Source organism: Pleurodeles waltl, chromosome 8 (assembly GCF_031143425.1).
Source record: "Pleurodeles waltl isolate 20211129_DDA chromosome 8, aPleWal1.hap1.20221129, whole genome shotgun sequence".
Lineage (NCBI taxonomy): Eukaryota > Metazoa > Chordata > Amphibia > Caudata > Salamandridae > Pleurodeles > Pleurodeles waltl.
In genome coordinates, this window is record NC_090447.1 from 120,063,381 (window position 1) to 120,089,714 (window position 26,334).

Consider the following 26,334-nt stretch of genomic DNA (forward strand, 5'->3'; position numbering starts at 1 on the left):
TAGAAAGTTTACAACTACTTCCAAATCAACATGTAAGTGGTAGAATAAGTTTGTCTTGTGGGTTGGTGGGACCTTGAGGATGGCCGCATGGAGGCTGGGGTGAGGCTACGCCTGGGAAGGACAGGTGCAGATGGACTTGCCTTGAGTGAGTCATCAGCATGGATGGTCACCCAGCTGAGCTATAAAAGCACCATAGTGATGTCACTATCTAAGTGACCTACTTGGTACTGCTTACTGGAACCCACGAATAGGATAAAAAAACAGCCTCCTGCTGGAGGACCAAAGGTTGAAGGTGAAGAAAATGAATTTGAGAAAGTGCCAAATATTTTAGTTATCATGTAAAGATCAGGCCCTCTCAGTTGACAAGAACTAGAGATGTCTTCAACAATTCAAGAAATGTAGTGCTTGGACAATACTCAAAGGAAATTGAATGAAAAAATGATGCAGCTCCAATTTGATATGCATCCTGATTAATGCTCAGCGATGAGAAAAAAGCTTAGGCATTGATTACGAGTTTCACAGTACTAGGGAAACAGTAAACAGTAAACTCACAATTTTAATGGTAATGCATGGTAAATCTTCTCCGGTACATCCAATTACGAGTTAAACTCCCCCTGGAACCCACCGGAATGGGCAATTACAGAATGAGACAAGTTTTCCAGTCGTAAAACCACATGGAATTCCTGGGGTTTAAGGCACACATTTACCACTTGCTTTGCGCTCAGACATATGGTTGGGGTGAAGGCTGAAGGATAGGCTGGGGCAGAGTGGGAGACGGAAGTGGAAGGGATTTTCTGGTGGATGATCACTGTATGCTTCTCACCCGACAAAAACACGAGAAAAGAGAACGAAGCCTCAACAAATATCTCCAGATGGAATTACAAGCTAAAAAACTGGGCCTGATTCTCCCACACCAGGAAAAGGCAATTTGTGGAAAAACCTACTCACTGGGAACCAGGCAGAGCGGTAATCCAGGAGCCAATTCTGCTCTCGAGATCAGGACCTTGGGAAAGCTGTTGTATTATAAAGCTGTCATGATAGTGCAGCCTTACTGCTGCATTTCCCTCTGTACCACAAGTGGTGAACAAACCCTTTCCAACCCTATTTATCATGAAGATGACTATAGTGTCATGTGCAAGCTTGATTTCCAACGCATTATTGGGTTCTCGTGGCGTTTGTACACCTGTTCCCATTCCTCCCCCAAAATTATATTGTATAGTGCGTTCTGCTTCTCTTATTTAGTCGGTTGACTGAGATTCTATCTGGTGGGAAAATGTGTAGTTACAAACTTACACAGCAGCCTGGGAGGGACGAAGTGCACGATAAACCATTGTTATGTAGAATTGTGTAGTGATCATGTGAACTGACATGCAGAATGCTGGCCTGTCCATTAGGTGTTACCCTGTGTGTTTCTGCATTCATCATGATACCTATTATGACATGGGTGAATATGTGCATTAGACAAATAAAAATAAAACTGGGATCTTTTTATTCTGACGGGAACATGCAAAAGACAAATAAACTGCAGGTTGACTCACTAAAATATGCTAAATTATTTATGTTTATCTTATATGAATTTGATTAGGGTGGGCGGGAGATGCCAACAAAGTGTAGATTAATTTGTATTAATATCAAGATTTGATAAAGTATGCAATTAACTACAGGATAAAACATTCCTTTCTGAAAAATGAGTCATGCTCCCTCGTTGGTTTCTGCTGCCTCTACTGTTCATCATTCAAAACACAATATGTAAAACTTTGATAGTTTTCAATTAGACTAGCTGAAAATTAAAATCACTTTTACTCTTTTTTTCTAATCACAGAACAAATCATTTTTATTACTTGTGACGATCAATCCAATTTAAAATGTAAAAATGGAAACCATTAGTAGCCTTAAAGCGAAAACAACCCTTCCTAGAGTTATGTCCTGCGGTCTGTCCAGAGTACCTTCCAGACTTTGCATCCTTCTGTCTGCCGAGGGTGTCTTTGAGCAGCCATGACCTATGACCTCAGGGTGTAGAGTGTTCTGCAACAAATTACAAAGTTCTTTGTGGATAGGCTGGTGATCAACAAGGTTCTCTATTTAAGCAGGAGGTGAATTCAAATGTTTTGCTGTCTGGACTGAGAAGGGCGAATCGCCAATTCACAACTGCATCTATTTTGGCACTTCCGTTCAGAGGTGCATCTGTGAAAGAAGCCTCCATCTGAGCCAAAATCTGTAGAGTGTTACTGTCACGTATGTGGCTCTGGTGTGGTGTTATTTCTCCCTCGGTAGGATGGTGCAGCACATACGGAAACAGGCCTGTCATTTGGAGAGTTCTGGAAAGTTTATCCAGTTGTATTTGGGAGAGAGTGTAGAAACGCAATGCAGTGATTGTAAGATGTGGTGACAGTAAAAAGAGGTTGTGCAGGACCATCATTGCAGCCAGAAGGTTGAGCAGCCAGTAGTAGGCATTTAGGCCAGATGTATCAAGGAGGCCTTTTGCGAGTCGGAAATAGTGACTTTTAAGAAATCGCTATTTCTGATTCGCAAAATGCAATGTATCAAATTTGCGAATCGGTAATAGCGATTTCTTAAAAATAGCAAATGCTATTACCGAATCGCAAATTGCGATACCGGGCCCATTCGCACCTATGGGCCTTTTGGCCCATATCTGCTAATTTTTTGCATTTCCAAAATTGCGATTTCTTACCCAGAAATCACAATTTTGGAAATGCAAAACCCCAGGGTGCTGGGGGCCTAAGGCCCCCTCTGCTGCACCCCAAAATAATTTTTTGCAACATGTAAGGTGCACAAATGCCAAAAGGGCATGTGTGCTTTACATGTAAATTTTAAAAATGCATTTTAAATGCATTTGTCAAATTTGCACATGGTTACCACCAGGTTCAACCTGGTGGTAAATAGCGATTCCTAAATTCCCAAATCGCATTTAGGAATTGCTTCTTACATGTGCTTAGAAATCGCAAATAAGGAACCCTTATTTGCGATTTCTTATTTAGGGAGTCGCAATTTGCGACTCTCTAAACAGGGTCGCAATTTTAAGGAATCGCTATTTTAGCGATTCCTTAAAATTGCGTTCAGAATGCCTTTCATACATTCTGAAATGGCTTTCTGCATTCGCAAACGGGCATTCGCACTGTTTGCAAATGCAGAAAGCTTTCATACATCTGGCCCTTATTTTCTGTGTGTGTAGAAGGAACCCAGGGGAAAATGGAGTTGCACCAAGTGAGTGATGGACCTTCGTAGCTGAATTGAAAATCTACGGGGCTAAATGCTGCTTCACATAACTTGAACCGGGACTTCTTTAGTAGCTTCACGGAAGAGTGGCCTATTCTCAAAGATCGCTACCCTACAACATAATTTATACATGATTAATGGATCTTCCCAGTTGTACTTTCGCTGTCTACCATCACAGATCTGGACATGGTGTGATCCTACAGCTTTTGCTAGTGATGATCCCCAGTCAAGTGCACCCCACTGCTGCCCCACCCCGCCCCCATAAAGGTAAGGTACCTCCATCTGCAGATCTCGCCCAACTGCATCACTAAAGGGGGAATCTTGCTGTGCTCAAAAAGGTAATGTCATGGAAAAAATATCATCCCTCTAAATCGGTATCTGTTCTGTTTTGTTAAGTTAACAACACCCCATTCCAGGTGGTTGAGAGAAATGCATAAGAAGACAACTCACTTCACAGCATGCATCCTGTGAACAACCGTCTTTTGACTACATAGGGGGTCATTCTAAGTTCCCCCGCCAGAACACCGCAGCGCGGTCAAATGACCGCCGCGGTGATTCTGACTTTCCCGCTGGGCGGGCGGGCGACCGCCAAAAGGCCGCCCGCCCGCCCAGCGGGAAAGCACCAGCAACGAGGAAGCCGGCTCCGAATGTAGCCGGCGGAGTTGCTGGTGTGCGACGGGTGCAGTTGCACCCGTCGCGATTTTCAGTGTCTGCCACGCAGACACTGAAAATCAATGTGGGGCCCTGTTAGGGGGCCCCTGCAGTGCCCATGCCAGTGGCATGGGCACTGTAGGGGCCCCCAGGGGCCCCACGACACCCGTTCCCGCCAGCCAGGTTCTGGCGGTGAAAACCGCCAGAACCAGGCTGGCGGGAAGGGGGTCGTAATCTTTGCTGAGCTGCTTGCAGCGCCGCCGTGGAGGATTCCCTGGGGCAGCTGGAACCCTTTTCTGACCGCGGCTTTACCGCCGCGGTCAGAATGCCCCCGGAAGCACCGCCAGCCTGTTGGCAGTGCTTCCTCCGTCACCTACCCTGGCGGTCATAGGAATGACCCCCATAATGTCTTGTCACTGAAGTCGTGGCAGTACCACTCTACCAGTTCTGCTCAGGCGTTCATTGCTCGTACCACCAGTCCAGAAGTGACTCACGTTAAGTAGCCACCGATAGCCTGATAGAACTGGGCTACTAAGTTCTGGAAACATTCACAGGACAGTGACATCCCAAAGAAACAGCTAGACTATAAACAATCAGCACTCACCAGGCTGCCACCTTGAAGGTGTGTGCAGCACGCCATGACCTTGGTCCAGCTGCTCGTAAGTAGCACGAGTGCCTCATGAGGAATCAGCAGTGGCTCATAAGCATCCCTGTAGCAGCCCATGCAGTTCTCTTGAGGCGCATTGAAGATGCATGTTCAGCAGCGTGGAGATGCTTCTTTGATGGATTCTGAATCAATGGTGACCCCTGAGGAAGAGTCCACTATCTCATTTGTCAGCCCATTATCTAGTCCCCTCGAAGGTAATCTTCAAAAGCCAACCATCTCTAGTAATGCCAGGTGCCTTTCACATAACCATGATGCATCATGTATTGATTAACTCTAATTCCAATCCTCCAATGTGCAATTTCAGTGGCTGAATGACTACTATCTATTGAATCATGAGTCAACAAGGTGGACTGACCCCATACAGTCCCAGCATCTGCCTGACACAAAACACCCACTCTTGCATTATTAAATCATTTAATTGGAGATTTCTGTCCTCATATTATTTTCGCCCGTTAAACTATATCGTCTCTTGCTTTGTTTTTTTGGGAGGGACGTTACCAGACTCACATTTATCCTACACCAACATCACAATGTCACTTGAATTAACCACCAACTTGTTGACCACGTGGAATCTTTTGTAAGCCACCCTGGCAAAATACTTCCTGCTTCACTCCAGAACAAACCCGCAGTGCCTGCACTAACTGTTTCACCCTTATTGGTGGGTTGGTAATGCAGAGGCTTAACAATAAGCAAGAAACAAGCATCAGCAAAGCCTTGAGGTCTGGCTTCAATGTGCTAGTACATGCAAGCAAAGGCAGGAATTAATTCTATTTCTATGCATTGGCACTTTAAAATCACACATATTGGCTTTGTCAATACTTAGGGGGTCATTCCAACCCTGGCGGTCATCGACCGCCAGGGTGGAGGACCACGGAAGCACCGCCAACAGGCTGGCGGTGCTTCCTGGGCTATTCTGACCGCGGCGGTAAAGCCGCGGTCAGAAAAGGGGAACCGGCGGTTTCCCGCCGGTTTTCCCCTGGCCCAGGGAATCCTCCATGGCGGCGCTGCTTGCAGCGCCGCCATGGGGATTCCGACCCCCATCCCGCCACCCTGTTTCTGGTGGTTCTTACCGCCAGGAACAGGATGGCGGGAATGGGTGTCGTGGGGCCCCTGGGGGCCCCTGCACTGCCCATGTCACTGGCATGGGCAGTGCAGGGGCCCCCTAACAGGGCCCCACGAAGATTTTCACTGTCTGCTTAGCAGACAGTGAAAATCGCGACGGGTGCCACTGCACCCGTCGCACCCCTGCAACTCCGCCGGCTCCATTCGGAGCCGGCTTCATTGTTGCAGGGGCTTTCCCGCTGGGCCGGCGGGTGCTCTTTTGGAGGGCGCCCGCCGGCCCAGCTGGAAAGTTGGAATGGCCGCCGCGGTCTTTTGACCGCGGGGCGGTCATTCGGCGGTGACCGCATGGCGGGCGGCGACCGCCGCCCGCCGCGGTCAGAATGACCGCCTTAGTGTCCTGAGAGTAACAAGGACTTTCAATGACCTGGGCTAATGCTAGTTTGCAGTTTTGCCACCCATTTCCTCTATCTCCAATGTCTTTTTAGCCATTTGTAGAAAGTTGGAACCATCTTTGGGCCATCTGACATGACACCTGTAGGTACCAGTCTAATTCGGTGAAGACAAAGTCAATGACAGGACAGCTCTCTCTAAATGAAAAATTGTACATGTATCATAAATGACAGGTGTGTGTAAGCCTTCTCTGATGCTCACACGCACACACACACACACACACACTGGTGTCCCATGTAAGCACCAACAGTCAGTCCCTGAGGGATGCTAAGCCCATACACACACAAAGAATTTAGGGCCGGATGTAGGTAGCCTTTTGCGCCTCGCAAACGGAGAAAAACACAGTTTGCGAGGCGCAAAAGGCCTCTCGCGATGCAGAAACACATTTTGCAAGTCGGTACCGACTCGCAAAATGTGTTTCCGACTCGCAAATAGGAAGGGGTGTGCCCTTCCTATTTGCAACCGCATCGCGATGTAGAGTTGATTTGTGACCGCGAAAGCGGACGCAAATCAACTCGCAGTTACCATCCACTTGAAGTGGATGGTAACTCATTCGCAAACGGGAAGGGGTCCCCATGGGACCCCTTTCCCTTTATGAATGCAAACAAAAATATTTTTTCAGAGAAGGCAGTGGTCCTATGGACCACTACCTGCTCTGAAAAAAACCGAAACAAAAACGTTTCAGTATTTTTTTCTATTTGCAGCTCGTTTTCCTTTAAGGAAAACGGGCTGCAAACAGAAAAAAAAAACTGCTTTATTCAAAAGCAGTCCCGGACATGGTGGTCTGCTGTCTCCAGCAGGCCACCATCCCTGTGAGTGCCTAGACTGGGGTCGCAAACTGCGACCCACCTCATAAATATTTATGAAGTGGGTCTTTGCGACCCCATAGCGAGTCGCAGAAGGTGTCTGAGACACCTTTCTGCATGACATTTTGCGAGGTGCAAATTGCGAGTCGCTGGTACTCGCAATTTGCACCTCGCAAAATGTTTTCTTCCTACATCTGGCCCTTAATGTGTGACAATTCAGTGTACATTTGAAATGTAAAGTAGCCCCTCACTGATTGTACCCCAGACACTCTATAGGAGGAGGAGGAATGACACACGAAGCAGACAATATCATGAGGTGACAGGGATATATTTTTCAGGGTGGAGCCAAGGCCCACTTTATGTATATTTTAAAGAACTTGTAGTATAAGGTTCATTGCCATGAAGCCAGATGTGAAAAAGCATTGAAAAATTACATAATTAGTTTGACTAAACATGAACAAAACGAAAAGGCTGTGCGGTCTCGGGAGTGCTACAGATAGTTATTTACCGGCTTATGCTTTCAAATGTACAAAAAACTATTTTAAATTTCAGAAAATATCTTATTGGAAAAGAGGCAGCATAAATACACGTACATAATATTTCAACAGTAAGTAAAATTTCGAAAAGCAGTAGAGTAATGCAGAAAACAGGTAGAAAAAGGAGAGGCATAAATGAAATGGGAAATAAAAGAAAACAGAAATACAAGGGCATATAATGGAGCTAATATAATAACAAGTGAATTAAAAGCTTAATAAGATTTGCAAACAAAGAACAAGATAAATATACCGGCATCATAATTGATAGTATATAAGTTAATGGAAATGTACAGATTAAAAAGGTCTGTTAATAATGTGTACACAAATGTTTTTAAGCATATCAAAGTAGTTCTTACAATGTGATTGCCATTTCTATCATAAAAGTCCCATTGCCTTTCACTGTTCTCTGTATGTGCCTAAATAATACTGTAACAGAAGAACTTTGTAAATGGATCATCCTATTTTCCTTATTTTCACTTCAAATACAAGCTGTGAAATGGGAGCAATAATAGTTGGTATAATGATCCTGCTGCTTTACAAAAACCGTAATACTAGTCACTGTAAGAAATTGAATTTATTGCGTGTCCTAGAGTAGATATTACAATATTCTTCTTATGCCTGTATTAACATTTCTATGGCCTGACCCCAGAGGGAGGTTGGTGGACAAAGAAATCGTTGACCTGGTCTACCTTTCCCGAGAGAGAGGTTGGGTCTGCCGAAGAAACCTGATGAGAATCCCTCCCACTAGTTTTTCAATTTTGTCAGACTCATCCTAGATCATCCTAGATCAGCTGCTGAGTCCTGTTGTTAAGGACAATGTTTTATAGGAGTGGAAAAAGGTTGGAGAATTCTATTGCCCCTAGTTTTCTAACTTAAACGTATCCAGTGGATGATCTATACCTCCCTCTTTCCATGTCTTTGATCGAATGCTATCGAACCGGACGGGAAGATTAAAGGTGGTTACCAACGCTTCTGATCCAGACATAGGGAACAGGTGGATGCAACCTTATGCAAACTCTTCTCAATGTATTCTTCCTATTCCTCCCAGAGACTGGTTAGTGACTTTCAGGCACCTTCGACTGACATCCTTGAAGGGAAATAGTGTGTTCACTTTTAGGAAGCAGTTGCCTGCTTTAATTTTGACGGACGCTTCTTTTGAAACTCACAGAACCACAGCAATTTCGTCTGAAGCTGCCAGATGCCATGTGTGGACCCAGAACTGGAAAGAACAGAGTCTTCAGAAATCTGTTGTTCTTCCTTCTTATTTTGGCTTCTTCCACTTTGTTCCCCTAGTAGATGTTGTCCTGCACACATACTTTATAAATAGAAAGAATGCCTTAACCCTTACTTCAGGAAAGAAGGGTTCTGATTCTTAAAATTCTTTCTTCAATCTAAGGCGTATTTTTGTCACCACAGTCACTGTTCTCAGGTTCAAGCCAGAAGTGGAGCCACTCACTTTAGAGGTGAGAATTCTTAATGCTCTTGTAAAGCTTTATTAGATTTTTCAATCAAACCTCAACACTCCTGACAACCAAAGTACTTTGTTAGTCCTTGTGTTTATTGTTAGCTGAAGACTCAGCTTCATTCGGGACAGTTGGAAACTAGTCATATCAAATGGATTGGCCATGAAAATTGTTCAGGAGGGATACTTAATCAAGTTCTCCATGCCGCCTACAGATTACAGTCCCATGTTTGCCCCCTCGCCCAGATTACTGAAGAAAACAAATTCAGTATTTTTTTAACAAGTGAGCCTTCACTCCTGTTCCTTTAGAGAATCAATAAAAGGGAGTCTACTTTCACATCTTTCTTGTTTTGAAGGTGTCCGAAGGGTTCCATCTTATCATCTTCCTGAAGGAATTGAATGTGTTTGTACAGACCATTCACTTCAAGACGGGCACTCCACAATCAATTATTCCTCTAATCTTGCTGGGAGAATAAGTAAAGGCTATCGACTTGGATCACCATGTGGCCTTCTTACCAGTTTCTACATGTTGCCGTTCAGTCTCTTCACTTCCAGGTCGAGGTCCTTCCTTTTGGAGTGAAAATGGTCCAAGGCACTTTTCCAACTTTCTGGCTCAAGTGGTTGCTGTCCTTCACAAAGAGGAATAGCCCTCCATCCTTATCTGGATGACTAGTTAAAGTGTTCTCCTTCAAGAGTCAGATATAGAGTCCGTCTGTAGACTTTTAACCTACCTAGGTTTCTCCCAGAAGAAATCCAGACTAGAACGTACCAAGGATCCCCAACTCATTTGCAAATGTGGGAATGGTGTCCTTGTCTCCAAACTGTGCTTGCCGTTCCACACTTGAGGTCCGTGTTGGCTTTCCAGTCAGCTCCTTCTCAGAGTAGTGTGCGATCGAAGGGGATATTGAGTGTGTCCCTCCTGAGAGGGTACAGAAGGGTTCCTTCCTTCCGATTATTCTGGATCTTACTTCTCTTTCTTGTTCTGTAGGTCTCTTCCAGGCCTCAAGTCTTTGTCATTTTATGGGTAAATCTCCAATTGGGGTTGGTTTGGAGACACATACTCAGCTGCTAGCATCCAGCCTTATACACATTTATGAGCACAGGATTCCCGTGACACAGGAAATTGCCCAGGAATATAATTTGTAGTTGATCCTTCCTCACTTAAAGAAAGGATTTGCCATTGCATCTCTGCTGACAGTAATTGTGACCACAGAAGCCTCAGGACTGGGTTGGCAGCAGGACTGGGTTAGAAAACAACTTTGTGGTCTCTGTCAGCTCAAAACCTGTAGAAGAAGAAAAGCTAGGCAATTTTTCCACATGAAAGGAATTCTCTGTAGCTCTCCGGGAGCTGAAGTCTTTTGTTGACAAGGTTTAGAGCAAGTCATTCATCCTAGGAATGGAGAACATAATTACCAAAGCCTATGTGGATCATCAAAAGTATTCACTGCAGAGATTTGGCAGAGACTTCAGTCCATACTCTTCAATGGGCAGAGGAGCATCTTCATCAACGGTGGACATTTCAAAGCAGGCTCCTTGAGTTAGATGTTCTTCTCATCTCAAAAGTTTTGTCTGTCTTAGACAGTGGTCTGTCTGATAAGCTGGAGATATGGCAATGCTGTGGTGCATCTCTTTACCACCAAGTTTACTACTCTTCTCTCTTTGCTCTGTTAGTGGTTGCAGGAGAAGAATGTTTGGGAGTAAATGTCCACATTTGTCCTTGGCCCTTGGATAGTTTTTTTGCCTTTCCTCCGTGCCAGTAATCGTGAGACTTTTGGACTACCTCGTGGGTTGCTATAAGTGGATCATGCTCACTGTACCATTCTGGCCTAGAAAGTCCTGTTTCCTAGTCCTCTACCAACTGTTCTCAGCTGAAAAGTGGATATTTCTGTGTTTCCATTTCCTCCTTAATAACTTCCCAATTGCAGTTGTTTCTTCAGAGAATATGCTTGTTGGTGGGGAAGTTAAACTATTAGGTTTGCAAAATTTAGAGTTACTAGACGTTTTACCCAAAGCTGTTAAGGATTATACCTGGTTGTTTACTTGGAAGGATCATTACCACAACTGGGCCTCCTTTCATTTACAGAATATAAGAAAGGAAGTAGTCACCTGAGCCAGAAGGTTAGGAATTGTTGATCTTTGGTTTTCAATAATTTGGCCAATTTTCACAGCGTCTGACATTGTTCTTACAGTGTCCTGTCCTAATCCTGGCCGTTGGCAGTGTTATTGCTCTGTCCATTTATTTTGCAGGGTCGCCTCATTCTGTTAGTATAATAATGTGTTTCTGAAATATGGTCATGCAGGTAATTGTTTGGCTCCATCGTCCGCCATTTTGACTTACTGGATAAGATCAAACATTTAAGTGTGCACAAACTCTCAGGAAATGTGTCACCTGAAAACATTTAGGGATATACCGTGAAAGGCATGGCTGCCTCATGTGCTGAGCACAGGGAGTGTTTCACGGATATCTGTTGGGAACTCACATGGGCTATGCCTTCTATGTTTGCATCTCATCACAGACTGGATGTTCATTTTCAAAATCCTTCAGCATTTGGAACTAGGGTGCTGCTGGTTCTGGTTGAGTTTTCTCTTCAGTGATTTCATTAAAGTTTCACAAGGGTCTTGCGTTCTGTTTGTCTTCATCTCTTTGTGATTCTTTGTGATTCTTTGCAAAAGCTATGTCTTAGCTTTAAAATGTGGACGTGGACAAATAAGAGAAATGAGGAGGCAATGTTCTGATTACTTACTGATAATCCCGTTACTCCGGGATTCTCTTGCTCATGCCATGCCATTCTCTCCCTTCCTGCTTCCTGATCCGTTTGACTTTTGGCTTGGATAGCTGGACCAGTAGGATAGATGACATTGAGGCCCTTATTTAGGGCAGCCCCTTACAGTTGCTTATGATGGGGAGAGTGCTGTTCTTGTGATTGGTACCACTTTAATTGTGCCTGTGTTGGAGTGTAAGTTTTATAATCAGAATTAACATGAAATGCTTGCAAAATAATGTATAATGAAGCAGCATAAAAGACGTGTTAAAATAGTACTAATGCACACTTTTGAAATGTGCCCACGGGGAGTGGCCAGCAAGGTATACGAAGATTAATGAAACTGACTAATGATGAATTAATTATGTATTAATGTGTGATTTTATATTAGCATTAAGAGTTATGTATGAAGGTTTTGCTAAATTAATCACTAGGCCTTAGTTAGCAAGGGTCTGGGCCTAGCTGCCTGGTCTCATATTAACTGTGTTTTTCTAATGTGCAATGTGCTGCTTTCCTGAAGGACACTAAGCTGTACTTTTCCAGAAGCTAGAGATATGTGTGTAGCTGTAGTAAATTCTTTCTCATGGGACTCGGCTTGCTCAAGGAGACATTCTTGCTGAATGCAACAGTGTAATTCGCAACAGGTGCAAGGTCGCCTGGACTAGGAGAAGACCATGGAACTACTGACTGGAGCGACAAGTGTAACTTTTCTTACCTGACATTCTACACGTTGAAGACGTCAATCACAGGAGCCAATAAACTGCATGAGAACTCTTAGGTGAAAATTCTAGTAAGGTGTGTGATGGATCATTGGACAGAGATAACGATGCACCAAATATTGCCCAATGGGAAATTAGAGACTTGTTTGACAACTTTGATATAACGGCGTGACCCAAGGAGAAATCATCCATTACTGGACATTCCACCGACTCATTACTTTGCCATCCCTTGCCCTTCTGAAAGACTTTGTTTTTTCCTTTAACCATCCTCACCTTCTTCCTTGTCTGATACTTACTTCTGCTCCTTATGAGGGAAGAGTTACTTCTTGCTATGCCCTGCTGAGACTTACCTGTTCTATCCTGGCTGATGGCGAATCGACTGATGTCCTGAGGACGAACACTGACGCTGTATGCTGGCCCTTTGGATGGGTAACTATCTGCTGATAAATCTTAATTGTCTGTTTGCCTTTTCTTTCTAGGTACCAACTGCTCTTTTGATAGAGGCCATAGTTAGATGTTTTCTAAATTCCTGTTGCTAAATTGTTTTGCATGAAGCCAAACATGCTAATGCTAATTCAAGGTTAGTTAAGGAGTTCACTAATACTGGATGCAAATAGACAAATGACTAAGGGCCAGATGTAGCAAAGTTGGGAATTGCGACTTGCAATTTGCGAGTCGGAGCGACTCGCAAATTGCAAGTCGCAATTTCCAATGCAGAACGGTGTCTCAGACACCGTCTGCGACTCGCTATGGGGTCGCAATGACACACCTCATTAATATTCATGAGGTGGGTCGCAAATTGCGGCCCCATAGCGAGTCTAGGCACTCGCAAACATGGAGGCCTGCTGTAGTCAGCAGACCTCCATGTTCGTGACTGCTTCTAAATAAAGCAGTTTTTTTTTTTTAAGTGTAGCCCGTTTTCCTTAAAGGAAAACGAGCTGCACTTAAAAAAAAATCCGAAACCTTTAGTTTCGGGTTTTTTTCAGGGCAGGTAGTGGTCCCTTGGACCACTACCTACCCTGAAAAAATATTTGTGGGTCCATTCACAAAGTGGAAGGGGTCCCATGGGGACCCCTTCCAATTTGCGAGTGGGTTACCATCCACTTGAAGTGGATGGTAACTGCGACACCATTTGCGACTGCATATGCGGTCGCAAATGGTATTGCATACCACTCCGAATCGCAAATAGGAAGGGAACACCCCTTCCTATTTGCGATTCTGAAATGCATATTGCGAGTCGATACCAATATGCATTTCTGGATAGGGAAACGCGATTAGCGAGTCGTAAACGGCAATTTTTGCAGTTTGCGAGTCGCTATCCGTTTCCTGCATCTGGCCCATAATTCTTGATTTGTTGAAAAACGTGCTAATGATACTCTGCTAAAGTTGATTCATGCCAACGCCGTGCTTTGTGCTAATGTTCATGATCTATGCTCTGATAAAGTCTTACTCGAGTTGCCATATTGTAGTGGTTTTGATGTGCTTACTGATATTAAGACTAATAAATATGCTATTAGAGTGTAACTAATAGGGAATAAATATCCTAACTCTTACTAGATTTGTGTGGTTAATCATGGCTGAAAGGTCATGGTGTGTTTGACTCTTATTAAATGTTATTGATTAGTTGATTGATTAGTTATTGTGAACATTGATGAGGTCATTGATCTATTGATTGCAATGCCAAACAGATATCTCGTTCTAGGAAGTCCCCAAACGTGGTCAAAAGATTCATTGGCCTAAAACGAGTCCCCGTGTAAGTTAAATTACCAAGGTTGGGACCCGTTGCCAGTTCTGGTAGTAGAGGACGGTTCAGGGCCTTTGGGGCCCCAGGACGAGGGACCATTGTTTGAAAATTGCTTTTGAAATAATGCAAATTGGAGAGATGATGTGCCCCTAAGTCTCAAATGACTTTCCCGGAATCTCGGAGCTTGCCGACGTGAGTTGGGTATGTTCTCGGCATTCTAGTGATAGAGTGAGTGACGTAGGGTTCGTGCTTGCACAGCTTATGCATACCGCAGGTGAATTGTGAGGTTTGTGAGAATTATAGGCCAGGCATTGTTTTAGTAGGAGGGTGCGTACTCCGCAGTATGAGAGTAGGGAAGTCGGCGAACTTCATATGAGTGTGGCGCTTTGTGCTAAAAAATTGTCCACGTGGTTGTTGGTGATGTACGGACCCTGCGTGGTCTAAGACTCCGGAGTGTATTGATAAGTGTATGAGACACTTGGTTTATGTTGTAATTTGCACGGTCTAGTAGGTCAATCGGGCGTGGTTGACAAGTCGAGTTTGAGTCAAAGTGAGAGAATGAAAACTTCGATGGAGATTTGGTGAGTTCTAAAGTGCACTAGGACAAACCATTGACAAGTCGAGAGTAGAATTTGCGGGTCAAATTTTGCTTAAGGGTGCAGGATCTAAGAAGGAGAGAGTAGCGGCCGAGGCTAAAAGTCAAATCTCTGTAAAGTTCTTAAGCGATTGTGTTACCCTTCCTGTAGTAAACCAGCAAATTTGAGTTTTTGTTAGTGCTCGCAATGTATTGCATTCGTTTTGCGTGGATCGAGGGCGAGGAAGACAAGCCACAAGACTTTGTCAGCTGCAGTGAGTGTGACGTCATTGGAGCCGCGCTGGGATAAGTCGGTTAGTGAGAAGGGTCGCGCACGGATTGGCAGCCAGCCATGAGAGGCAATTGGTTGAGAAGGTACGTGAAGAGAGTTCTGGGAATTAAAATCACTTCCTGATTCAATTGTAAACTAATAAAAAAATAAAAAAATTAAGTTTTTCAAGGCTTTAAAGAACGCTTTGAGGGGAGATGTGTACATTACTGTGAGTGTAGGGGAGCCTACACCGCCAGAGGATACTCCGGTTTATGCCATGATGGAGGAGAGGGGAGTCACGCCATGTCTTTGGCTAAAGCAGTGGTGCAAAATGACAGAGAAAGACGGGTGTTTAGCGTTTCCGGAGCACGAAACGCTCAATATAATGATTTTAGAGAATTTGAGGTGTTGAATGAACCAAAGCCCCCTCCGAAGCCAGCACAGTTTGAGGCATTAGCAATTTGGGAACTAATGGCCATACGATATCGGCAACAAAAGTTTGAGAGGAGAATGAGGAAAGCAGAAAAGACACTAGCGGATGCTAGGTGGGATAGCGAGCACCGGGTGTGGAAAAGGGAAATAATAGATGGAGTTAGGATGTTTCCAGCAATATCTCAAGAAAGTGAAACACAAAGGGGTAAAGCCACTTGTAAGACGGATAAGGGCTCTAGGAAAAGGAAAGAGACTAAGAAGTCCTGGGCAGATGCAGATGACTCAGATGATGATGAGTTCCTCAATCAGTTGTTACATGATCGACCACCACCATATGCCATAGATGACAATAGACCAATTACTAGTGCAGGTCATGTAAATTCGACGCAAAACCAGGGGACAACAAACCAGGTACAGGCAAACACTGTTGCAGCACCAGTTCTAATACAGAATAGTGTCAGTGTGTCTACCGCTCCAGAGATGCAGACACAGTTACAGCCACCACCGGTTCAGAGGCTCTACCCTGATGTCCCAGTACTAGAAACTACTGCGAGTTTGATGGTGCCGTCAGATCCGGCATACACAAGACCAAAGCTGATACAAACGGAGCCAACTCCACTTTTACTGCCTCAGACACAGCAACAATTGGTACCAAACTGCACTTCGGTCACAGGACCGCAGACAGCCACAGCACCAATAATGAAACAGAATATGGGAGCTAATGCTCCACAGGGTTTGGGAAGCAGGCAGCCGCCAGCCGCCATATCCTTACCTATTACAGTTGGTCCACCAGTACCGTTGTATGCACAGGCAAAGCCTAGCATATGTGATCAGGGAATAATGACCCAAGAAATTACAAGAAGAGGGTTCATAGGGAGCTCTCAATGAATGACTGCAGTGGAACAGACAATAGAGAGATCCAGATCTCTGTTAGACTTCAGTCCGATTGGGGTTCCTCCAGATACCATGAGACAATCAGGTTTGGGACTGCTGACTCCGCAGATCTCAAGTGCGAATGTGCCGCAAACACCAATGAAGCAGGCTGGAAATATCTTGTTGCAAGGTTTAACTGCGCAACAACTGAATGAATGGTTAGACAAGTTCAATTCACCACAGACTACTCCTGTGACAGCATAGCGGTCAGAAAGAGAAGAGTACCTGAATATTGTGAGGTTGGGTGTGGAAGCAGCTGAGCTGGTTGAAGGGAGCATGGGAGTGAACAGGCTAGAATCATATACTGAAGCAGAATTGAGGTATCTGTGCCCAAAGATAACTAAGGAAGTGAGCAAGGTGCACCAGAGGTTGGCAAACCTGGCAGATAAATACGACATAGACCTAGACAACACAAAACAATTGAAAAGGAGTTATAGGTGAGCCTAAGGATTTTGATCACATGAGGTCTACTGGGAATAAGGCACACCTTAAAGAAATACTACAGAGTGCACAGGTTTGGGGAGCATTAGCAAAGTGGGAAGGCAGATGGGCGAAGAAAAGAGATAAAAGGAAAAGTGACTGCTCGGAACAGCAGCAGGCGAAGGCCGTGCCGGATACAAGTACAATAAAAATGTTACCAATGAGGGAGACGGCTGGAGGGGCTCTAGTCCATGTACCGTGGTCTAGAGGTGATATCTTGTCTTTCACAAATGACTTCCCCAGGCTGAGGGAGAAGCCAATAGAATGGTATCAGCAGACAGACAGGTTTGTGAAGCTTGTGAAGTGTCTTTGGGAAGACTTGAATACGCTCTTTGAGATCATAGATTCAGCTGATTTGTGGCTCGAGTGCAAGAGAAGTGTGGATTAGCCAACCGCGGAACCGGCAAGAGCTAGGGCCACTGGGGCACCATCTCCGGATGTAATGAGGTACTACTATAAGGTGATTGAGTTTTTGAAGCAGAAGGTATCACTGCAAAATATTGATTGTCAAACGATTGATCGAACTGCACAGGAGGCCAAATAGTCAATACATGCCTACTATGAGAGGTTCTTGAAGACGTTCAAACACTACAGTGGAACAGAGGTTATAGAACCGAAGGACATGAATCACCTAGTGTTCAGATTTGTTGAGGGACTGAGACCTGAGATTAGTCAGATGATTAAGAATCATTTGATCTGTTGGCAAGCGAAGCCAATTGATGAGGTGTTGCAGTATGCGAAGTACTGTAGTGATGAGATTGAGTTGAAGCAGAGAAAGCTGAAGGAGAAAGTGATGGTGATGCAAATTAACGCAGCACAAGCAGGGTTGCAGGGAAATGGTTTACAGCAGATGGTGCAACAGCCGCAAGGAAACAGGATGTTTCAGGCGCAAGTGAGAGGCAGAAGTCGAGGAGGTTTTGTGAACCGTGGTCCAGATCTGAATACTGTAGTGGTTCAAAATGATGTGCAGAGGATGAAGAAGGTGTTACCTTGTCATGCTTGCGAGGGCGTCGGACATTGGAAGCGGGAATGCCCAATGATGGTGCAGGAGGGTGTTGTTCAACAAAGCAATGATGTTAATGCATTCCAAAATGTTAAAGGACCAAGAATGAGGGGTCCAAATCCAAACTTTCAGAATAGCATGGTTCAGATACAGGGTCTTCAATCCATGCAACATGTGCAGATGCCACGTGTACAAGCAGTGCAGATGCAACAAGTGCAGCAGCAGATTCCTGTGGTACATAGACAGCAAATGCAGTTGCCCTTCGCACCAATGGGACAGCAACAGGTGATGCTTCCTCAACAGGTCACAAGTCAAGGAATGAGTCAAAATAATGCAGTGCAACAGTTCCCATTGCGTGGTGAGAATGGAATAAACAATGAATGGTCGGATGAGAGCTCAGATAGTGAGGTGTGCAGGCTTGCAGCGTCCCTAGAAGTAGATCAGAGAGGGCCTTTTGTGCAAGGGAAGGTAATGGGTCACAAGGTCTCATTCTTGGTTGACACAGGAGCTACACGCTCTACAGTCAGAAGTGCAGAGGTTCCGAAGTTGCCTCTTTCGGGACGTACAATAAAGGTAGTAGGAGTGGCAAACCAGCTCTTGACTAACCCAATTACAGATCCGGTTCAGGTTGAGATTCCAGGGATTGCACAGGTTTGTAGTTTGTGAATCAAGTCCTGTGTCCCAACTGGGAAGAGACTTACTGTGCAAGATGAGGTGTTCTATCACCTGTTCCAATGATGGAATTGAGGTGCAGACAAACAGTGCCAATGAAGGGGATGATGGGCAGATCTCAGAGCCTGAGATGGAGACAACAGATGAGGAGTACCCCTTGATAAGCTTCTTCCCAATGTTCACAGTGACTGATCTGCCAGCAGATTTGCAGGGGACAGTCAAAGAGAAAGTGTGGGACTTGACAGGAAAGGAAGTGGGACTGATAAAAGGAGTAGAACCAGTTAAAGTCAGTGTGAAGCCAAATGCTGTGTTTCCCCAAGTACCGCAGTATCATATGATGCAAGATGTCCTTCTACAGGTAACGCAGATAATTGCAGATTTTGTGAAGCAAGGGGTCCTGAAAGAAGTGATGAGCAGTCCATGTAATTCACCAATAATGGGACTGAGAAAGCCTTGTGGGAAAGTACGAATTGTCCAAGACTTGAGAAAGATTAACAACATAGTGGTGAAATGTTGCCCAGTGGTGCCAAATCCAGCTGTAATAATGTTCCAGGTCCCATGTGATGCAGAATGGTTCTCGGTTGTAGATTTGTCCCAAGCGTTCTTTTCTGTGCCTCTTCATGGGGACGGCCAATTTCTTTTCAGTTTTAAATTTTTGGAAAAGGTTTACAGTAGGTGTCGAATCCCTCAAGGGTTTTTGGAATCACCTTCTATCTTCAGTCAGATACTGAAGAAAGATTTGGAGTCATTGTTATTGCCTTTTCAATCGACTCTAGTGCAGTACATTGATGATTTGTTGATTGCATCCAAAACGAGAGATGACTGCAAGTATGATACTATTGCCTTACTGAACCACTTGGGAAAGAATGGGCATAAAGTGTCCCCAAAGAAGCTGCAATACTGTCAGAAAGAGGTGAAGTACTTAGGCCATCTAATTGAGAAGGGGTCGAGGAAAATATCCAAGGAAAGAGTGACCACCTTATTGCAGATGAATCCCCCAACGTCACGGAGAGATGTTAGGATGTTTCTGGGAATGCTGGGCTACTGTCGCCAGTGGATCCCAAATTTCTCAGTCATCTCCAAGCCATTGGTGAGACTGACTGTTAAGGAGGTTAAAGATGGGCCAGATGTCATAACTTTGTCTGAGAAAGAGATGAAGGCGTTCATTGAGTTGAGAGAGTGTATATGTAGGGCTCCAGCTTTAGGTATGCCTGACTACATGAAGCCTTTTGTCCTGTTTTGTAATGAAAGTGATGCTTGTTCCTTGTCTGTCTTGACACAGGTCCATGGAGGTGTAAACCGACCAGTAGCATATTTTTCAGCTACTTTGGACCCCATTGCAGCAGCCTTACCGGGTTGTCTGCTTGCAGTAGCAGCAGTTGGTCAAAGCCTCGCACAATGTGAAGGCATAGTGATGGGACATCCTTTAACAGTAATGGTCCCACACTCAGTTGAGATTTTGTTAACCCGTACCAAACCGCAGCACATGACAAACGCAAGACTGACAAAATATGAAACAATTATATTGGGGTCACCAAATGTAACTTTGAAAAGATGTACAGTGCTGAACCCGGCAACTTTGCTTCCAAATGAGAATACAGAAGTTGAGGATGCTGATGAGGTAGAACATGATTGTCTTGAGGTCACAGAAATGTGCACCAAACCGAGACCTGACATTAAAGATACCCAATTAGCAGAAAATGACTACATTATCTTTGTTAATGGCTCATGTTTGAGAGACTCGGTAGGAGTGCTGAGAGCCGGATACGCTGTGTGTACAATCATTGGTATCCTAGAAGCATCTTGGCTTGAAAGAGTATACTCTGCTCAAGTGGCTGAATTGGTTGCTCTTACCAGGGCATGCCATGCCGCTGCCGAATTGAAGGTGACTATCTATACTGACAGCAGATACGGATTTGGAATTGTCCATGACTTTGGCCAGCTATGGTTGCAGAGGGGTTTCCTGACCTCTTCTGGCTCGCCAGTGAAAAATGGTGAAAGGATTAAGGAGTTGTTGCACGCGATTCAGTTGCCTCATGAAATTGCCGTGGTGAAATGCAGCGCTCATGTGAAATCACAAGACTTTGTTTCAATGGGAAATGGATATGCGGATCAAGTCGTAAGGTTTTGCGCATTGAACTGTATATCGTTGAAGGATCAGTGGGAACTGTTACCTGAAACAGAAAATGAGACATGCACAGGTTATGCTTTGAGGGTGGTTGACACATTGAAGGAATTTAAATTGTTGCAGGGACGTGCCAGCAGAGATGAGAAACGCTCTTGGCTTAAGATGCAATATGTACAAAGACCAGATGATTTGTGGGTTTCAGATGAAGGGAAAATGGTTTTGCCAAACAGTCTTTTGTCACAGTTTGCAAGGTTTTATCATGGGAAAGCACATATTGGGAGAGATGCCATGATCAGGTTGTTCAAAATTGACTGGTTTAACCCGAAATTCAGAGAAGCTGCAGAAGTGATTTGTCACAGATGCATCATCTGTCAGCAGATGAATGCGGTGAAAGGGACTGTGGTGAATTTGAGCCACATTGGGAGAGTAGGAGGTCTATTTAGCAGAATGCAATTGGATTTTATTGAGATGCCTGTGTGTGGAGGTTTGAGGTATGTGTTGGTGATTGTGTGTATCTTTAGTCACTGGATTGAAGCATACCCTACACGTAGAAATGACAGCCTCACAGTAGCGAAGCTGCTGCTTAGGGAATTGATACCACGTTTCGGGTTCCCGATCTCATTGAGCAGAAGTTGCATTGTAGTTACCGCCCTGAAGCCTCAGAATTAGTGGAGCAGATGAATGATACCCTGAAGTCGAGAATGGCAAAGATGTGTGCAGCTACAAATTTGAAATGGCCTTATGCATTGCCCTTAGTGCTAATGTCAATGAGAAATACACCCAACAAGAAAACAGGACTGTCTCCTCATGAAATTCTCATTGGCTGAGCTATGAGACTGCCCGCAGTGCCTGCAAATGCTCTTGTGAATATCACAGATGATATGGTGAGGGACTACTGCAAGGGTCTGGCTGATGTGGTCCACTCTTTCTCTCACCAGGTGGAGGCCACCGATAAATGATCCAGGTCACACCCTGAAAGCTGGTGACTGGGTTGTTGTCAAGAAACACGTGAGGAAGTCGTGTTTGGAGCCACGTTGGAAGGGGCCATATCAAGTAATACTAACAACTACTACTGCTGTGAAGTGTGCGGGAATTCCAAACTGGATCCATGCCAGTCACACGAAAAAGGTGACGTGTCCAACTGATGAGGAAATTGAATTGTCAAAAGTAACAACAGCAGGAAAGGAAGTCTCAGGGCCGGAGAGTAATCGAAGGGGAACTGAGACAGAAGGAGAGCACGTTGAGGACGGTTTGGTCACTCCAGTAACAAACGAGACCCATAGGGGTGACAGTGAGCCTATCTCAACTGAGGCGCCAGGAGGTCCGACCCAGAGAGAGGTCCTCCCAGAAGCAGACGGATGCGGTATTGAAGTTGAGCCCCAAACAGACCCAGAAGGCGAAGGAGTTGAGGCAGAAGAGAATCAGAGTGTCCAGACTCCTACTGAGCAAATTGCAGGTCCATCAAGAGAAAACACCAAAGAGTCAGAGGAGGGCGATGATCTGCCACAAGGAAGATCAAAGACCAGAGAGACGCTGAGAGGAGATAAGTGGGCAGAATTGCAAGTGACAAAAGGAAAGGTGGTTGTTGAAGATACAATAGAGGAAGAGGTCGATGCAACAAGGAAAGAAGACCTGAGCGAAGGAGAGTTGCAAGGTGACCGCAAGTTGAAAAGAAAGAGAGTAGCAAACAGAAGATACGCAGGTCCTGAATGGGCATATGCAACGTCAGCTGAGTGGCAACAAGAGTTCTTGACGTTTTGTTTTGATCGAGAAGTCCCAGGTTAGTACTTTGGTACCTGAGTAAAAGTTAAGGGGTTCTTTGAAGCAACATTAACAATTAGTACATCCTATGCACACCGCAATAATCTGACCTGTTTGCTTACACCTGTAGAGAAAAGCTTTCTAGATCACACGGAAGATAGAAGGGTTTTGAAGGGGAAATTGGAGAAAGGCTTGCAGCAGCGATCTTTTATTAGTAGTGAGAGTTATAGTGCAGTTAGGGAACAGGGGAAATTATCTTTCGATGCACTACACGTAGGCAAGCTTTTCATAACGCGACCAAAGTCATATTATGACAATGTGTTTGTGGGAACAAGTGAATGTAAGCATGTGTTTTTGTTTCAGAGTAAGTGGACGTTCATGTTAAATGGACAGGAACCAGCGATCCCTGGGATCTATTATATTTGTGGACTTAATGCTTATTAACGTCTTCCAAAGGGATGGTATGGGACATGTTATTTGGGGATAGTTTTCCCAAAGATATATCAGTTAGAGGACCTGAAAAAGTTTTCAAAATTGTCTGAATTACATCGTACTAGACAAAGGAGAGAGACTGCTGCTGGTTTAGTAGGAGACATATTTGGGGTAATAATTCCTTCAGTGGGAGTTATCTTGAATTCGATAAAGATTCAAAAGTTGTCTACTATTGTGGATAACATGCTGACAAATTTTACAGCTCCTGAAGGATACTGAACTTGCTGCAGAGAGGGCTACGACTCTTCAAAACAGGCTTGCTTTAGACATTCTTTTAGCAAAAAATTGCAGAGTCTGTAAGATGCTTAATGAGCGACATTGTTGTGCCTACATACCTGATAATAGTAATGAGATTAGAAGAATGCTTACTAACCTAACAAGAGATAGTACAGTTTTGAAGGAACTGAAAGAGCCAGGTGTTTGGGAAAAAGTTGGAAAGGGACTTGCTAAAGTGGGAGGTTGGTTTAGTAATATTTGGCATGGGATATTGGCAAAGATAATACAGGGAAGATGTAAAATTGAAAAGGTGTATGATTTGTGTGATGACAAGAGTCATCGGAGGAGGGATTGTTGGAGTGTAACTTTTATAATCAGTATTAAAATGAAATGCTTGGAAAATAATGTATAATGAAGCCGCATAAAAGACGTGTTAAAATAGTACTAATGCACGCGTTTGAAATGGGCCCACGGGAGTGGCCACCAAGGTATACAATGATTAATGAAACTGACTAATGATGAATTAATTATGTATTAATGTGTGATTTTATATTAGCATTAAGAGTTATGTATGAAGGTTTTGCTAAATTAATCACTAGGCCTTAGTTAGCAAGGGTCTGGGCCTAGCTGTCTGGTCTTATATTAACTGTGTTTTTCTAATGTGCAATGTGCTGTTTTCCTGATGAACACTAAGGCCCTCATTCTGACCTTGGCGGGCGGCGGAGGCCGCCCGCCAAAGTCCCGCCGTCAGATTACCGTTCTGCGGTCGAAAGACCGCAGCGGTAATTCTGACTTTCCCGCTGGGCTGGCGGGCGGTCGCCTTCAGACCGCCCGCCAGCCCAGCGGGAAAGAGGCTTCCACTATGAATCCGGCTCGGAATCGAGCCGGCGGAGTGGAAGCTGTGCGACGGGTGCAGTTGCACCCGTCGCGTATTTCACTGTCTGCGCGGCAGACAGTGACATACATGTAGGGGCCCTCTTACGGGGGCCCCTGCAATGCCCATGCCAGTGGCATGGGCACTGCAGGGGCCCCCAGGGGCCCCGCGACCCCCCCTACCGCCATCCGGATCCCGGCGGTCGGACCGCCGGGATCTGGATGGCGGTAGGGGGGGTCAGAATCCCCGCGGCGGTGCAGCAAGCTGCGCCGCCGTGGAGGATTCTATGGGGCGGCGGTACACTGGCGGGAGCCCGCCAGTGGTGCCGGTCCGACCGCGGCTTTACCGCCGCGGTCGGAATCCCCATTGGAGCACCGCCGGCCTGTCGGCGGTGCTCCCGCGGTCCTCCGCCCTGGCGGTCAAAGACCGCCAGGGTCAGAATGACCACCTAAGCTTTACTTTTCCAGAAGCTAGAGATGTGTGTGTAACCGTAGTAAATTCTTTCTCATGGGACTCGACTTGCTCAAGGAGACATTCTTGCTGAATGCAACAGTGTAATTCGCAACAGGTGCAAGGTCGCCTGGACTAGGAGAAGACAATGGAACTATTGACTGGAGCGACAAGTGTAACTTTTCTTACCTGACATTCTACCCGTTGAAGACGTCAATCACAGGAGCCAATAAACTGCATGAGAACTGTCTTAGGTGAAAATTTTAGTAAGGTGTGTGATGGATCATTGGACGGAGATAATGTTGCACCAAATATTGCCCAATGGGAAATTAGAGACTTGTTCGACAACTTTGATATAACGGCGTGACCCAAGGAGAAATCATCCATTACTGCACATTCCACTGACCCATTACTTTGCCATCCCTTGCCCTTCTGAAAGACTTTGTTTTTTCCTTAAACCATCCTCACCTTCTTCCTTGTCCGATACTTACTTCTCCTCCTTATGAGGGAAGAGTTCCTTCTTGCTATGCCTTGCTGAGACTTACCTGTTCTATCCTGGCTGATGGCGAATCGACTGATGTCCTGAGGACGAAGACTGACGCTGTATGCTGCCCCATTTGGATGGGTAACTATCTGCTGATAAATCGTAATTGTCTGTTTGCCTTTTCTTTCTAGGTACCAACTGCTCTTTTGATAGAGGCCATAGTCAGATGTTTTCTAAATTTGTGTTGCTAAATTGTTTTGCATGAAGCCCAACATGCTAATGCTAATTCGAGGTTAGTTAAGGAGTTCACTAATACTGGATGCAAATAGACAAATGACTAAATTCTTGATTTGTTGAATAACGTGCTAATGATACTCTGCTAAAGTTGATTCATGCCAACGTCGTGCTTTGTGCTAATGTTCATGATCTATGCTCTGATAAAGTCTTACTCCAGTTGCCATATTGTAGTGGTTTTGATGTGCTTACTGATATTAAGACTAATAAATATGTTATTAGAGTGTAACTAATAGGAAATAAATATCCTAACTCTTACTAGATTTGTGTGGTTATTCGTGGCTGAAAGGTCATGGTGTGTTTGACTCTTATTAAATGGTATTGATTAGTTGATTGATTAGTTATTGTGAACATTGATGAGGTTATTGATCTATCGATTGCAATGCCAAACAGATATCTCATTCTGGGAAGTCCCCAAACGTGGTCAAAAGATTCATTGGCCTAAAACAAGTCCCCGTGTAAATTAAATTACCAAGGTTGGGACGCGTTATCACCTGCAGGGGATACACTTTTGTAACTCCATACAAAATATGGCTCAGAATGTAGGTTTTTAAATGCTCTGGCGAAATAACAGGCTTGATGCCAACTTACCAACTTGAGTCAGGAAACGTGTGGACTAAAAGCCCACAAACCAATCATAGGGATGGTGCATTCAGGGTAATGGTCAGTCCCCGAAGACTTCACGGCACTATTTGTTGTTAATAGGTTCCAAAATTCTCTTCACCAGCAATAGACACACTAAAAAAAAATAAGGATATGCTTGATGATATTATTAAAATCATCGTCCTATTCTCATGCATACAATGTGTATAGTTATAACTATAAAAATGAACAAAACAGTGGGGGATGAAAAAAAATAATAAACAGAATATTTAAAAATTGTAAACATTGTAACAGTGATTTAGAATGCATAATTCTCTTGCACAAAAAGATGGAGTCTATTCTTCAACACCTCTCTTCTTACCCCTAGCCAAGGTATCTTAGCACTAAAATGCTACATGGGAGTTTCTAAGGTGGCCTCTCACCCACATACTTTAGCTGCATGAATGCTGCTGTGAGAAGAAGATTGTTGTCCATATGTGCTCTGTAGCTGTAGCATCCCAGCAAGCCGATAATGCTAGGCTTGCTCTAAGATGTCCGTCAAAAGCACTGCAAAGTTCCTTGTACATCCAGC